A 17,968-nucleotide genomic window follows, 5' to 3' on the forward strand; every position below is an offset into this window, starting at 1 on the left:
TTTAATTTATTCAGTTTTCAGGAGGAATGAAGCATTTTTTTCAATGAACTGTAAGGGTATCAACAAATTGGTCCACATATATTGAAATATATGCTGTGGCAAAACAACCATACTATTAAATCAATAGGAATAACAGGTGTGTGAGAACTGCCATTGTTTTTGGGCCAGTGTGCATCAGATTTGATTCTGAATCATTTATTTATAACGGCTCTCATTATGATAATCCTATAAATGCTGTCATGCAATTTGAAAATCCCATCAGTACAAATGCAGCATTCTGAAGCTTAATGTCACTTTCATATACCCTGTCTCATTTCAATAAGAGCCAAAGCAGCTCTGTGACAATACCAAATCAAAAGATCATCCCAGCATTTCCTCAAAGATTTCTGAGAACGTCATAATTTATCGTTTTATTACTTTTTTTTATCCAGTAGTACATTTTGTACAACAAAGATAAAGCTACTGATTTGTTGGCTGTGTGAAGGCTGACTGATCAATTATCCCGTTACCCCTCTTACATGTGCATTGCCAGAAAAAATACCCTATATTTCACTAAAGCCTCTGTCTCTTGCTTTTGCTCTGTCTTTCTCTGTTACAGACGGCGTGTCATCATGATATCCTTCAGTAACACCACTCTCTCTTCCTGTTCTCCCTCTCTCTTGCTCTCTCATATCAGACAGTGTTGGCCTCTCTCAGGGGAATGCAAGCTGGCAGTAGCATGTCCCATCTGTCAGACAGAGGATGAGGAGGAGTGAGGGTGTGTGTGTGTGTATGCATGTGCATGTTGGCATCTGAATTAAGTGTGTGTATATATGTGTATATATATAATGTCAACTGGGATGTATGGAGTTTGCATAATTATTATTATTATTATTTTTAAATAGTGCTCTGTGCAAATGTTAATGCAAGAAGTTATGAATTATGTCTGTACTTATGTTGTGGATGGAAAGACAGATAGAAAAGCAGATTAATGCATTCAATGGAAGAGAGAGGGAGAGAAAAAAAGAATGAGTTCTAAATCATCACCATTCTCTGCATAATTAAACTCTATTGTGGCATGCATGAGATCTGAGAACACAAGTGTGTATGTTGTTCAGTGCTGCCCCCTGCTGTAAGTAATGTGTCAATGACACATCATACAGACAGCGGAAGGTGTGCTTTGTTCATAAAGAGGACACACTGTTCTGCAGAGCCTTCTCTCCTTTTCTGTAGACTCTCCTTTGAAAACTGGAAGCAGAATCAATGTTCTTTCGCTAGCAATGCTTTTTGCACATTCTCCAGTTCAAAGAGAATACATACTCAAGAAGCTGCGGACGTGCCTGAAAACATGCAGTTGTGCAGAGAGTGGTGTGACTGAAGCCTAAGGAAACGGCATAAGAGACGGCTGTGACGTAACCAAACAACTTTTGAAATTAACACAGGCTTTTAAAGTAAAAAATGGTGTTAAAAGGCAAACGGCTGCATTATGAAGTGTTGCCTTGTTTAAAGAGTGACTCAGCTCTTCATTTTCCAGAGCAACAGAAATAGCAATATCAGAGAATCTTAGACGCATTTCATCTAAAATTCATGCCGGTTTTGAAGGGCTGTTTTTATTGTGATCATTCTGAATTGTAAGATGTCAGAAAACCCAATAAACCATCATTACTCCCACCCAACGTATTGTTCAGAACATCTCTGCATGTCGTTCCTATCCATTTGTAATCTTCCCAGAGAAAGAATAAATGATTGCATTGCTTGCTGCCGCCAGCAAGACAGCAGGCTTTCTCTATTAATGCTTTTTAATCTAGTCCACTTTGTATATAGGACTGTTAGAATCACACCTGAGTAATCTACAAGAAAGACCATAAAAGGGGAAAGCCACTCTCCCATGATGTCCATGTCTATTGATTTTCAGATAATGCAATTCATTCAACATGTTTACAGTGTATTTGCTGCATTGCAGCTGTCTGACTCTATATGGTGCAAACAGAAAATCAACCATATAGACTTAATCTGATACTTAGCAATTTGGGAAGACGCTGCAGGAACTTCAAAGCAATAATATTGTATGATCGATGAGAGAAATAATTAGATTCACACAGTGGAGGAAAGAACTAGTAAGCCTCTATGAGAACACTGTAGATTTTAATAATTGAAAAGCTACTAGTATGGAATCAGTGTTTGTCTGACAAAGGAAAATGGCTGGAGATGCAGTGGACTCTGAAATAAGTGGTCTTTACAAAGTGATCGACGACTAGTATAGTTTGGGACAGTAAATATTCAAAACACTGCACCACCGTTTCTGTCTGATGGACAAGTCACTTCACAGATGATAGAGATAGCACTGAGATTCATGGAAGGAAATAAAATCCCTCCAGCAATACATAAGCAACTGTGTGAGGTTGATGCACATCCGAGCAGGTCAGTTCCCCAGAGCCGCCAGACAGAATTTCGGAGCAGCTTGTAAGCGGCACACAGATTTGCTTGAATTAAGAAGTAAGCCATGATATTTTAGAAGAGCTGCATCGTTTGACAGTTCATTTATGACTACAGCATGTGAAGTCTATGACTATCTAATGGCTCTCATGTGTTTCTTATTTCAGACGCTCTACCCACTGACCCAGTTTAAGGATCACATTTTAATAGAGTGATGATAAGATATTGATCACAGAGACACCCTGTGAACAGGCGAACAAGGCAGGCGTTGACAAAACGTGTCATTCTAACGAATTAGAACGGAGGGAAAATGTAAAACGTTGTCAATGCACCGGTGGAAAAGTTCACAGACGCTTGCGAGTGTAGTGATAGCTCCCATCAAACCATCACTGTACTCTTCACAAGATATCTGGGCTGTTATCCGATAATGACAAAGGATATCGGCCCATCAATCACAGCTAGGATGCCTCCAGCAACTGTCAGAGAGAAAGACTCTCTGGGAAGGGAGGGAAAAACATTCTTGGGGACTGAGATGAGAGATGGAGGTGACACATGCATGATTACGCTCTGCTCTGTTCCAGTCCCCTCACGCAGCTACGGCCAGTCGGACCTGCGAGGAGATGGAGACGTACTCGAATCGCAGGTGCACGGAGGTAGATGCTAATGAATCTGTTCCAGCATGATGTTAATTTAGATTAATGAGGGGAAAAGGCCTGGGAGCGAACTGTGTCCAACAATAGAAAAATCCTGTGAATCATGTGAACAACCATGTGGATAAAGGAAGAGGCTGTGGCAGATAGTTTACACTGATTCTAAATAAGCTTAAAAAAAATGACAATGGAACATGTTGGAACAGGCTTTAAAGCAATGTCGAAAATGAAAATTCTGTCATTATCTACTCACCCTCATACTGTTCCAAACCCGTATGATGTTTTTTTCTTCTTCTGTGGAATACACATAATTTTTTGACACAAGCTTGAATGTGAGTAAATGACAGAATTTCAATTTTGGGGCGAAAATGGCCATTTAGAGATTGTCTAATCTCCAAATAAGATAAACCTAATGGGAAAACAAATATCAAGTTAAATGGATGAAATGGCATATACGTTTATAACATACATTAAAAAAATTGAATAAAATTGTATGCAAATAAAAGTTCATTGTGAAAATACACAAAACTTGGAAGTATAATTGTTACATGTATGATCTGTGTTTCCCCCCTTCATTGTGTTTTTGGTTCAGTCCCGTGACCTAGTGTTCCATGATTGTTCTAATTAGTCATGTCTATCACATGTGCATGTCAATCACCTCATTAGTTATCTTGTTAGTCCCTGTGTATTTATACCTTGTGTTCTCCTTCAGTCTTTATCTGTTATTGTCAATGTAAGTGTTTGGTTATTAAACGTTATTTCTACGTATTCCTCGTCTCCATGAGCTTTGTCCTACACGTAACGTGACAGAATAACGGACCTAACAGTGGTTTTTTTTCTTCCATTTATTTTTCATTTTTTCCCCCCTATGGCTCTACCCGCCGTCCAGCTTCTCTGCCTGGAGCAAGGAGAGCGCCCGCTGGAAGAACACACTTGTGACTTTATCCAGCTTGCATGCCAGACATACTACCCAGACTGCTCTGCTCTGTGTATTTTATCACACCAGCCTGAGCGAGCGGTCCAAGGCATGCATTCCAGTGGGTGGTCTGATGATTGGGTGCTGGTGAACAACAATTCACCATTCACCATCGGGCCTGTTGAGGATGACATCACCACCAGAGACCAGCCATCCACCACCAGCGAGTGACGTGACGGAGAAGTTGCACGTGCAGACCGTGGAGACCAGCCTGCTGCGATAGACGAGCCCGTACTGAGGATAAGGATGGAGAGTGTCATCACCACAGAGCCCGGACCACAAACGGACTCTGACCAGGTGCTTGAGCCGGCAACATCGTGCGTCGCAGAGGGAGTGCTTGTAGAGCTTGAGGGCTGGGAGGAGAGCCCCGCCCCCACACACTACTGCTGTGGATGAGATGTCAGTGGCCTCTGGCATATTATGAGGAATTGAAGGACATTTTGAGGAGAGCCTCATAGACTGGTTTGGCAAGGTAATTCCTGTTTTCACTGTATCTCCAGAGTCCCCAGTATCTCCAGCACCCCCTGTATCTCCAGTGTCCCTTGTATTATCTGAATGCCTGCCCAGCCTCCCTCTCCCACCTCCTCAATCAGCCAGTTCCTCAGCCCTGCCTCAGCTACTGTCCTTCAACCCCTCTGCAGCTCCCATATGTGTTGAAGACCTGCCCAGTGTCTTATAATTAGGCGTCGCCACCGCTCCACCACAGTCTCCAGGACCAGCGGTCTCACGTGGGCTCATCGGCTATTCAGCTACACCAGGGTCTCCATCTGTGGCATCTCCGTCGGTCGTCCCCAGGGTGTCGCCTTCCAGCAAATCATCTACACCGTGGCTCCTCCCGCCTTCGACTCCGCCCTGGGGCTTCGTCCTGGCTGGTCTCTGGCATGTCATCTGGCTCCTCCTGCTTCTTGCTCCCCACTGGCTTCTCCACCGCCCCTCCTCCATGGACTTTTTGTTTGTGCCCTGGACTTTTTGTTTTTTTGTTAGCTCCATGCACTCCTCCAGAACCCCCTGCCTCCCTCCTCAGTTGGACTATGTACGGCGCGAGGACGTGCCTTTTTTGGAGGGGGCATACTGTTACATGTATGATCTCTGTTTCCCCCTTTTAATTCCCACAAAATTAACAATAATTTTTTTTATCTATTTCATAATATTATATAAATAACACTAAACACTGAATGTTTATTGTTTTTCACACTGAAACAGAGGAAAGTTTAGTTGAATTTGGCTGAAACAGTGAATGACAGATGCCTGAAAGACCTGATTAGATTTGAAAATCCAATTTTAGATTGGCCTCACAGAAATTGTATACGTGGTTTTTTTTTTTATCACTGGCAGATGCTAAAATGGACTCTGAGGAAAATGACTTCTCACTGAAGGGGTGAGCTGAGAGAAGGGCTGTTGCTTTGAATATGAATTATTTCATTTAGGTATTCTGGCACTAACTGGCACTCCCCTAAGTACTGTAATCAATATAATGAATTGAATATGGTTTGACAAAACACACACTGGAGTGGTGACTAGAAATTTGATAGCAAAGCATCCTTGTTATAGCACCATTTCAAGGAATTTACTTATATAGTGCAACAGTTCTCTTCTGCTGTGTAGTCAGCAGTCCAGAACACAAAATAACCTTTGAGTTGTGCGTTGATATTTATTTAAATTATATTAAATTTAAGTTAAATAATTTTTCTTGCACTTCTGAAATAAAAGATTTCAATGTACCATAGATATATACTTTAACATGCATAATGCAATGGTCCTTTTCCCAGTCCACACAGTCGATTTATGGAAACTAGCCTGCCAATACAGGTCATTCAGACATGATCAATTATGATGTCACAACCATGAGCATATTAAAATATGATGGCCCACATAAACATGTATACGGTATCCAGCAACCTGACCCTCCTTTATGAGTGCAGTTACAATCATCGACATCAACGCCACATCATGGTGTTGATACAATGGGAACGCCTTCAGCGAGAGCCGGTGTCTGAGTCACATGTAGTACGTCAAGTCATTGGCCCAGGACGAAAACAGGTGATGCAAGGTCGCGCATAATCATCTCTATAAGTAATACCTTCACAAAAACTTCACCAGATTATTGTCTTCAGAAGTAGCTTTGTTTCTTACTGTGGTCAAACTGTCTGTCTGTCTGTCTGTTTTACAGCAGGAGTGGTGAAAAAACTTCAATGGGGATGTGTCTTGTCTTGACGTATTTCTGGGGACGGAATGAATGGAAATAAATGTTGTGAATCAATTTTTTGTTAAGATCTTGTATTGACAATTCAAGAGTCAATCACTCTGTAAAGTCTACTCCAGCACATCCCAAAGACTTAGCAATGAATTTGGACTCAGATGTGCCGATTCATGTGCCCAACCATTCTTTCACAACTTGAGCCTGATGATTCTTGACATTGTCATCCTGGAATATGGCCATGATGTGTCTTTTACTAACATGGTTGTTTAAGAAATGAAAAGCTACACACTTATCCAATTAGGGTTAGAAGAACTGTTGCCAAACATATAACATGCTAGAAACATAATAATCACTGCAATAATGATCCAAGACTCTTAAGCATTTGCCTACTTAAATCCAAACAGTGACTTTTTTTTTTTTTTTTTTTGGCCAGGCAGTGTACGGTGATGTTTTCCATACAGTGAATGATGGAATACACACCCTATGATCAGACTGGCATGCTCTTGCACACTGTGGCAGTTTTGCAAGCATACCATGTTGATCTTCTAAAAGATGTTAATTAAACCTTAAACCAAGCCCTCTAGGGAGGAAATGTTTCACACCACAATAAGTTGTGTGTCCAATCCCTCCTGATGCCCTTAGGAGACTGTGTTGCTAGCCCCACCACTTCTGTATTTTGGGACGCAACAGTCTCCGGGTTTTTTTTTACCTATCTCCGCTCAGCGGACGCCTCACTCACGGGCTGGGGCACTGTCATGGATGGTCGACCAGCCCAGGGTCACATCAACTGCCTAAAGATGAGGGCTGTGATATTAGCAAGACATTTCTTCCCAGATCTCAGTGGCTATCATGTGTTAGTGCGGATCGACAACACATCAGTAGTAGTGACATTATCACCAGGGTGGGTTGCATTCGCGCCCCCTGTTCAAGCTGGTGCAGCAGATCCTGCAACTGGAAAGGCAAGGCAAGGCAAGTTTATTTACTGTATATAGCACATTTCATACACTATGGCAATTCAAAGTGCTTTACAGAAAGGAATTAAAATAATCACAAAATAAAAGCAAGGACAATTAAAACAGTTATAAAATAAATTAAAATAGATATATGATACAGTTATAAAATGAATTAAAAGAGTAAAAAGATGATACATAGATACACTTCTCATCTGGCAAACCACCTGTGTATCATATTTTTCACAACTCCCAGTTTTACTCTTTGATTTTCCCATGGTGATTAAACACACGCCATTTGAAACTCAGTGAGATATAGTCTGTTTGGAAGCAGAAGAACCTCAGTTGTGCCCTCCAAAGCAAACAAAAAGGTGATCAGATTTACGTCACTGGCCTAAGCGGTAGACATAAAACCTATAAGAGCCCTGACTGGACATAACTTATTAAGCTTCTCCTGCTTCTGAGTTTCAAACTGAGTTTCCTGGTCGGAATCGTCCACGGAGGGCCCTTTACCAGGTCCGCAAACCATACTTGGGCTGGCCAGAACGGGACTACCAGAATCAACCGCAACCCCTCCTGACAGACCCACGCCAGAATTCTGCCATATGGACTCCACTACTTGAAGGTAGAGTCGCTAATTCCCAGGCCTCAGCCCCTGCCTCGACAGGATGTCTGCTCCCATTTTGAGGTGTCCTGGGATGTAAACTGCCTTCAGTTTGCAGTTTGCACACGCCCAGTGTTTCAAACGTGGTCACTTTGGCCTATGAGGTGCGCTGGGTCGCCTCGCCTCTAGGGGTTAAGGCCCATTCTACCCGAAGCAATGATGCTTCTAAGGTGTTAGCAAGAGGGGCATATTTACGCAATGTTTGTGCTGCGGCAGGCTGGTTCTCTCCGCACATAATCATCAGATTTTATAGTGTGGATGTGGAGTCAACCCGAGGGTCTCAGGTCCTCTCGGTATGAGTCCTTCCTATACTACAGTACTTGTGCAATTTTTCCACAAGCTGTATGCAGGCATCCACTCAGTATGTGTCAGTGGGTATTGTCGTTCCCATTGCAACAACACCAAGACCAGTGTTGATGTTCCCTCAAAAGGGAACGTCTCTGGGTTATGTATACAGTATAACCCTGTTCTCTGAGAATGGGAACGAGACGCTGTGTCAAGGTGCCATACTTCACCTGACTTCGTCCTAGGCCAATGGCTTGCCATGTACTACACGACTCAGATACCGGTTCACACTGAAGGCGTTCCCATTGCATCAACACAATGATGCGGCATCTCGTTCCCATTCTCAGGGAACCAGGTTATATACATAACACAGAGACGTTTTCACATACAAAGAGGTTATAGCCAATCATAACGATGGATAGATGGATGGATGGATGAATGGATACATACAGTACATACATACATAGGAAGGCAGACAGACAGACAGACAGACAGATGTTGACATTTTGGGTGCAAGTGTACTTCAGGTAAAAATATTCATGGAAGTATAGAATATGGCCCCTTTAAGGAAATGCTAATTCTCAAACTCACCTGACAGGGTTTTCAGTTTAATTCTCCTTTAACAAACTTCTCTCCAGAATATACTTATCTGAAGACTTTCTCCATGAACTTAAATGAGCTCTCTCCTAATAGAAACCTCTGCAGACAGCATTATAAAGATGAGCTCTGCTCTAAGTAAAGAAAGAGAGATAGAGAAAACAGAGGGAAAGGGGCAGATTAAGCCGCATTCCCTGAGGGAACAGGTCTGGGTCTTCAGCTCGATGGGCTAATCATGAAGCCCATCAGGCTATTACAGCATACAGTTACAGGTTCAAGACCTTCGAGACTGCCTCTGATGCATAAAGCTGTGAGCGCCTTTGACAAATATGGCTGCCTGGCTCCGTGTTGATTTTCTAAGACAAATTATCAGGGCAAATCACTCTCTGCGGTGGTGAATTTCATTACACCAGAGCACTTGATTGCTCTTTTTCTGTGCTCATTGAATGTGATCATTGGTAATTAGCACTGGGGTGGTGACAAGTCAGAGCATTTCTGGGAATATGTTTGGACGTGCAAAAGACCGAAAAAATTTGTCTTTGCTTAACTGAATCTCTGAATTCGAATCTCTTTTCTTTTTTCGGGAAAATCAATCAAAGAGGTAAGAACCAGTTTCTAAATAGTGTTCTGCATGATTTTAAAACTCAGTTAAAGATGCATCCACGTCACTGTATTACTTAAAACCTGTCACAATATGTGTAAAATGGTTCTCTAAACTGAAAGATATTAAAAGACTGTTATAAGAAATCTGATTAGAATTTTTTTTAGCTTATTTTGCTCAGCTGGTTTAGCTGATCTTTTCTCAAGATTAATATATTACATAGAGGTATACATTATAAGGTTAATGTGTAACATGAGAAGCCATCAAACAACCAACAATAAGCTGTCATCATAATCTCACAAATCACTTTTATGCACTAAATCAGGATCCTATGTTCATTTAATGCACAATATGCAGTTATAGTGTTTGGAAAAGGAGAGCTAGTTTTGGTTGACTCGATCTCCTTAATAGAGGTGATTGAGTATAAAACTGACTCTCTGGAGATCCTCTAAGAAATAATATACAGAGAATAAGAGCTATTGAGAAAGTATGCCAGAGGATGGGTCAGAAAGAGTGAAATAACTTGATGTTTAAAAAACTTCATCTATGACATTATTGTACAAAGGTACTAAGATATTTAGAAAAGCCCAAGAACGTGAATATACTGTAAAAAATCAGTAGAAAAACAGAAAAGGTAGCCTACTGGTAATTTCCTGCCAGGACATTATCTATTAAATTTATGAACAGATTGAAAATATGGGTAAAACAATCCTAAAATTGTCTTCATATTAACACAATACATTGTCATTGGGCCGTATTTTTACAGACTTTTCAGGACTGTCAACGCCTGCAATTAAGCACTGTTCATTTTTTTTTAATAGTTAACATTTATTTAATTATAGCTTATTGTTTTCTTCTCTGTGATTTCTCATTCACACACACACACACACACACACACACACACACGAAGCTCAACAAGTGAAATTCCCAAGAGTGAAATGTTGTCATTCATAGCAATGCAAACACCAGTGGAGGATTGCAGATAAGCGCCATTCTACTCAATGGAAGATGTGGGAAGTGTTTGAAACAGAAGAAGAAACCTGTTTGAAAACTCAATTAAAAGTTTTATCTCTGATATGAACAAGACACGCTTGCCAACTGCTGCCTTAATATCCAAATCAAATCCACTTTTGGGGATTCTGTCTGTAACTGCAGTCCCAAGGTTCATAAATAATTTACTCACTATAAACAAAATAATATGCACAAGATTCGTGGAAAGCCCTAAAGCCCCCAGCTGTTTGTATTTGTGTAAATCAGTAACCTTAAAAAGATATTTCAGTGGTTTCTAATCAAATTTGACAAAACTAATAAATAGGTTGTGAGGCTGTAACTCAAATCACATAATTCCTGTCTGAGCATGTCAAATAATAAAGCTAAATTGCAAGGTACAGGTGATCTGAAAGAATGTCAATACATATTTGAGAATGAAGTTTTCTATGAAGTATTAACATGAACCTTTTAGGCATCAGCATATTTCTTTTCAGCATAGTTCCTCCACTTCTTTGCCTTAAAGGAACAATTTGGGATTCAATTCCCCCTTCAATTCCCCCCCTCTGTAGTGACTTATTATGGGGGAAAAACTCATACAGAAACAGCACTCTCGTTCTTTGCTTTAAGGTAAGACTGCTGATAAGATGGTTCTCCACTATAATCATGGGAAGATGTAATTGAAGTAATGACTTAAAGCTTCAGATATGAACAAGCCATAGATACATATAGATGGACTCATTCAATAGCCAGTGCAGCAGAAAATAAGAGAAGAGCCATTTATGCCACTGATATTTCAATGAGTGTAAAGATGACATAATGACATGAATGATTTATAATGACCCCAGAGACCTGCTTACTTGATTGTATAGCTAAAATATTCACTTGCCTCTGGTATAAGCCAAAAGAATATAGCAGGTTGTTAGTGTTAGTTTTACATCCAAATTGCATGCAATTTTTATAATATTCACTCTAGTTCTACACAATTCTTCCTGCATAATTCCTTTTCATGGTGCTGCACAAGGGACGCTATCTCAGAACTGTATACTGGGCTGACTGTACCAGTGTTCGCTGATTTATGTATCCGGGTGGTGACGGATTGGGCTCAGTCTCTCCGTATGAAAATATTTTCAATGTTCATCATAACACAACTGCCAACAGAGGTCACTGCCCTGTCCTCCAATTACTTGCTAGACCATACAACATGGGATGTGAGTCCTGTGCTTTTAAATTAATTAGTGCTATATATATATATATATATATATATATATATATATATATATATATATATATATATATATATATATTTGAAGGAAACTGAATGCTGCTGAGTATTTCTGGACAAATACAGGCAGGTGGATATATAATCGTGTGCAGTTTTTAAGAGTACACAACAAACACCTGCGATCCTCCTTTCAATCACACTTTTTGCACACATACTCACTGTCATTCTGTCACAAGAATATTCCACAAAGACACATAGCCTACCTCTTGTGTCTCTCTCTTACTCACACGCTCACATACACACACAGAAGGGTTGGTTTGCAATTCAGAAGTGAATTGGCTTTTAAATTTTAAGTCACAAAGAAGATTCAAAAACACAAGCTGAATTTAAAGAAGTAGAATTAAAATGAAATTAATTTATACAATTGGAGTAGCCTAATGTAAAATTCAGATAATTATTTAACTAGAAAGTGAAAGTTCATGATGAACTTTGGCTTGATAAAGCATTGTTTAAAGGTTCTTTTTTTAAAAAACAATCTGGCAGTTTTATAGTGCATGTCTAACAGATAGACTCACATATATAGACTGAAATATTTCTAGACCCATACAGACATACAGACAGACAGACAGACAGACAGATAGATAGATAGATAGATAGATAGATAGATAGATAGATAGATAGATAGATAGATAGATAGATATTAAAATATAGAAAATACAATTTACCTAGACTGATAGATAGACCGATGGATGGATCAATATATACAGACAAACTGTAATTTTTAAATTAAATTTAAACATAGGCTAATGTCAAACCATTTACATTTTTTAATGTGGTATGGTATTTATATGGTAAGGTTGACAGTTAGGCTAACCAATTAACCGGGTTTTCTTTAACATTTTTCTTTATGTTTTTATATAGGCTATACTTTTTAATTAAACCATCTGAAACAATATAGTATATAGTAGCCTATATTGTATTTCATCACATTAATTAACTTTTCATTTTATTGACTAATTCCAATTCAATAAATGTCTCTTCCTGTCAATTCAATTCAACTTCCTGTGGGGCGTGGTCAAATTCAATTCAATTTTGCAAACCATAGACTGTAAGTTGCAAACGCACAATTGTCTACTCAATGTCTCAATCACCCACATCCACGCAAACACGGTCTGTATCTCTCAGTCCGTCCAAATACACTGCAGAAGTGATTAACGTTACCTTCGGGTAGGATAGGACAGCAGAATGCTGAGCACTCACGTTCTCTGCAGCATTCAACACCCTGACGTCCAGCAGAGGACAACAAAATGACCGGCTCGGGGGAGGAGTAGCCTACGATAAAACAGACAAAAATCCTCAAGATTTTGAAACGCTCTCATAGCTCACCTTTTCACCTTGCGCCAGTCAAACCCCATTGGGATTGATAAAAATAACTATTTGTAAAAATGACTCTGTGACTTAGTGTTCGGTGTAACAGAATGACAGAAAAGAACGGGTATGACCAGGTTAGAGAATAATTTAGTCTCAATTATCGAGCGTTTTTATATCTCTGTTGCCTCTCCTTTTAGGCGGCTAGGCGCTAAGTTGCGTCTCCTGGGGTCTTTGGGGGAAACAGCGGAACGTTCCAGGTTGGGGTTAAAGGACAGGAAGAGGCGTGAGAAAGCCTACTATAATAAGTATGTTGATTGCATAGTGATACGCCACCGGTGCGTGTACAGGCGCTTTTGAAACAGTCCTGCATCCTTCCACAACGGCAAGTTTAGCATTCAACACGTGTCGCGTGAGTGATGAAGAGAGAGAGAGAGGGGTTGCTAGGTGACGGGGCGTATACTGAATTTTAACAAAATAACTGGAGAGAGAGACTGAGTGAGTGAGAAAGATACGGGAGGGGGGAGGTAAGGAGGGTGGGGGAGAGAGCTAGTCAGCAACATGTAGACAGGCTGAGTAAAGAGAGGTCGAGACTGTGTGTACGTACAATTTCTTTTTTGGTTTTACCTCAGAGAAACATACCGGGTTGAAACGTCGTGAAAATGGGCAGCTCTGGAATGGATATACAAGTGACGAAGTGCCGCAGGGAGAACAGAGTGTCTGGATCCTGAAAAACAGTGAGTATGCTGTTTTTCTTTCTTGTGGGGTGTTTGGTGAAGTCCTTAACGGATTTTTGCCCTTCAAATCGGCAAAAGATGACAAGCACGAGACACGCTTATGCGGCAGCGCCTGAACGCTCCTGCATCTCGCGCGCATATTCACTTTGATGGATAGTAGACAACCGGCCGGTGCGCGAGGGGTTTGACCCCTCTGTCATTGATGCGCGTGCACATAACGCAAGGTCTCTCTCTCTCTTCTAAGCCGACTATCAACTAGACATCCTAAACCAATGTAGGATAGTAGTGCCTTTTACCCTATGCGCTCGAGAATAGGGTCTCAACTTTACCTCACTAACAAGGGTAGAGCCTAGTATGCTTCCTTAGGGAGAGCAGCAGGAGAGCACGTATGTAAAGCCACTCCGTATTACAGTGTGTGTGTGTGACAAGTGGTCGCAAGAAATTTAATTGACAGACTGATATAAATAGTGCTATATTTTTTCTGGTATTTTTTTTTAGTTTTTTGTTACCTTACATGTGAACGGCCGTTTTAATGCAGTCATTCGTTTCTCCTTGTGTTTAAAAAAATTTTTTTTAGTGGCGATCAAACGATAAATCAGTTTTCGTCATGTGTGTAGCCGCAAGTGCACAAATATGCCGACATTTCAAGGATTTAACGTGGTTTTCCTCATATAATACACACAAATGATGTAATTTCTGTAACTCAGAATAATATAGTTTGTTTTTAGAAGTGTAGCATATTTAAAAAGGTCAGAGTTTAATAAATATAATGCTTTTAAAATGCCAGAATCAAATGCATTTCATTAGGTCTGAAATATCAGAGCCAGTGTGCTGAGTTTAGTAATTGAGGTGCCTTCTTTCTTAGCTCAGATTGCCTCCTTTTGTGTGCCACTTGTTACTGGGCAATCAAGATCCACGGAATCTGGACGTCTCCGGCTATTAGGAGGAATAAGCTGATTTTTTTGTTTATTGTTCCTTGGGCTTTAACATTGCAGCAAGTGTCAGAATGCTATGAATTACATATTTGAGTTGTAGATTCAGTTACTTTTGGTGTGGCTGCCGTTCTACTTGTTTCTCTTATCGTGTTCGGCCAGCTCTCAATGCCAAGGTTTTATATAGGGGAAGGCTGCTCAGTGTATTTGACAGCGCTTCACTAAGCCTTCAGTCATCTCCTACCTAAATGTTGAAGTTGTGCTGGTGACCTGCCTGAGACATTAGAGTTAGTTTGACAGTCTTAGATGATTTCCTATGGGAAAGCCAGGTTTTTGCTGGAGCCACCTAAAGGCTCATCTGACAGGTCTGAAGGTGGCAGAAAGGAGCTGGTGATGGTGCACAGTTTGGGCTGTCTCAGAGATTGCTGCTGCTTCAAAGTCCTCCCCGGGTTACAGTTGTTGACTCCAAGAACCACCCACCATATAAACACACACATACACAAATAAAAAAAAAACCCCTCACTTGCTTCAGTTGAGGCAGCACAGCTTGAGGGGATTTTGGGATGACTGCCCAACAGGAAGCCGGCCTAGAGGTCTTGAAAAGGCACATCCCAGGGAGAAAGCGAGAGAGAAGCCAAATTGCGTCCTGTTTCCCCTCGCCTTTTCAAGCCCCCTCCCTACGGGATTCAGTGCTTGCCAGACCCCAGCTGTTCTGAGGAGCCACCTCCTACGTCCAACCCTGTCATGTCTATGCATCAGAGCTGTGTTACATCACCCTATGTACAAGACTGAGACTGACTGATATTTTTCACAAGACTTCAGAGAAGTAGAAATTTTACTACATTATCTAATGTCAAATAATGTTTGCTTTATTGTTTCTGGTTGGGCGATATCCAAATCTGAAGTACAGTCTGTACTGAATGAGAATAAAATATTTTTACATATTAGAAAAAAAAATTAATTCAAATGAATTCATTTGTGTGCTGATTTGATTGTGTGATGAAGTGCTGTGCTGGATTAGGCTAGGGTGTGGATACTCTTTTCAAGGCCCTTTAGACAGAACGCACCTGTATTTGCCAGTCGACAGTATGTTAATATCGGTCACGCAATAGATTTTAATACCTGAAAACCCTCCAGAAGGAGTTTCCTTGCCCTTTAAACTTAATTAAATGTCAAAAAAGAGATATAGAAGCAATTAGCCTCTCTATATTCCAAAACATATCTCAACAGTTGTCCAAAAATGGGCTCCTAAAATCGACAGACGCTGAATATTTCTATATCTATTATTTAACTAGTGGGATGAGACAGGCAAATGACTGTTATAACCAGAGCCGCTAAAGGCTCATCAAACCCTTTTACCATGGTACAGTTTAAATAACCCCTATGCCTTCTGTTCCTGCCGTCTGAAGCTCATACATGGGATGGAACTGAATCTAAACGAAGAGGATTGTAGCAGCTGACGTTACTTTCCCATGGTACCATAGGATTTGTCAACATCACTATGCGAAGTGAGACTTAACATCTTGACAGTGTAGCTTCTCTGAGAACTAGAGTGCTAATGATTTTCAGCAGCTCCGCATCCTGCTTTTCCTGTTCTTCTCCTTGATGGTTCGTATTTGTTGATGTTGTCTTCTCACTGCTCGGCAGTGAGATCACTGGGAGAAACAACTCAGACGCTGGCTGCATCTAGAAATAGCAGGCATTTTACTTTTTAAAAAACTCTATGTATGCTACCGGGGAAGACGCTGAAGCAGCAAAACTGTGAGCTTTGAAGCACATAAAGGCATATGCTTTGTACTTGAGACATTTATTTATGTCTGTGATATATTTTTACCTAGATACTGATGCCTAGGTCCAGCCCATTGTGAAATTGAGGAGATTTGTCTTTCTTTCATATGATTTCAGCATTATGAGGCACCAGGGAGAGCAGACATTGACCATTTGCGGCTAATGAGAATAAATGTAGTTAAGTCAGTGATATTATGTTCAGTGTGATGAACCAAACTCTTTTGGGAGCCCTCATTTTGCATGTGTAGCGTTTGAATAATGGAAGCCACTGTTTCAATGACGATTCTAGACACGGTTTCACCTTCTCTTTTATTTTTACCTTTGTTTATAAACTCCTGTCCCCAGACAATTGTAGTGCTGCTCAAACTCCCAGGATGCTCTCAGAAAACAATAGATTCGCCTTTCGATCCAACTTCATGTCAAAACAGGGTTTCGGCTCTTCCGCAAGGTCGACCTCAAAGGCATGTGACAGGAAGTCAATGATGCAACGAAGCCACAATTCCAAATAGCTTAAGCCTTCCATCATTTTTACGTTACACTCTCTGACAATCTTCTGATTGCCACAGAAAGTGCATATATCACCATATTGAATAACATTTAATCAAACCCATGATTATTGAACTGAAAATAGGAAATTAAACATTTTATGAGGAAGTGAGCATATGATCTAACCTCTTTGTTCAATTTATCACCAATTACGACTACTATTTCTGCTTTCCTTCTAGCTATTCGATCTCCTCTTTTTGCTTTATTTGGCTGTGAAAACACTTAGACCCCCTGCTTATACCGTGACAGAGTGACATGATATTTAAACACAATCTCTCCCAATGCGCAACAGACATTTTCTGTCTAATGGTCCTGCACTAGGCTGCCTGGCAGCCAGCATCGTTCCACATGCTCTCTCCCGCCGGTCTTTTCTCCACCCCCTGAAGAATCTCACCCAAACCCAGATGCGCTCTGATCACTGTGAATTAATAACTCCACACTTTCTTCTTGATACCAGCAGAGGCTCCCCATATGTATTTATTCATCTGATTTTCAGTTCGATTGCAGCAAGCGCACTACCCTCATGTGCTGGCTTAGTATGAACTTGATGCCTGTTGAGTTTTGTCCTTAATTTGTAGCCTTTTGGTCAAGTTGTATCCCCCCCTTCTCAAGTGATATGTGTTGGAATGATGTCTTTGTCTTTCGACCGCTTGATTGCTCATCTAAATAAGTACCTTAGTGAAAAGGGAACAAGGGTGAACTGCTATTTCGCACTCTGTTAACATCGGGTCTTGAAATCAGCCGTAAATTACCCTTGCTTATCGGGCAGGCGCAAATGTTTTTCTTTCTTTCTTTCTCTCTCTTTCTCTCTCAGGCCATTGATTGTAAATCCCTCTTTGTTCCAATGTAAACCGACATTTTATCTGTGCACTTGAAGTCTGAGCTGTGGAGTCCAGAGCCTCTGAAACTAAAGCCAAGCTCATCCTGGGTTCGATTTAATCTGACATGATGTCTTGTGGGGGCGGGCGGATGGTAGGGTGGAGTTTGCAGGGATTCCCTCCTTCTCTTTCCCCTGAGTGAGACAGACAGAAACCGGCTCCCCGCGAG

General features: G+C 40.8%; 2 protein-coding genes across 3 annotated transcripts in view; one reads left to right on the forward strand and one right to left on the reverse strand.

Moving 5' to 3' along the window:
• Nucleotides 1-17,968, reverse strand: part of LOC307163494 (formyl peptide receptor 2-like) — a 322,109-nt gene that overhangs the window by 264,090 nt on the left and 40,051 nt on the right. The window lies entirely within an intron of this gene.
• grin2da (glutamate receptor, ionotropic, N-methyl D-aspartate 2D, a) overlaps nucleotides 13,300-17,968 on the forward strand; it is a 74,477-nt gene continuing 69,808 nt past the window's right edge. The window contains exons 1-2 of the mRNA XM_079879525.1: nucleotides 13,300-13,330; nucleotides 13,551-13,655. The gene's annotated coding sequence lies outside the window, so the exon portion shown is untranslated. The remainder of the gene's footprint in view (nucleotides 13,331-13,550; nucleotides 13,656-17,968) is intronic.

This window comes from Squalius cephalus (assembly GCF_949319135.1).
Source record: "Squalius cephalus genome assembly, chromosome: 8".
Lineage (NCBI taxonomy): Eukaryota > Metazoa > Chordata > Actinopteri > Cypriniformes > Leuciscidae > Squalius > Squalius cephalus.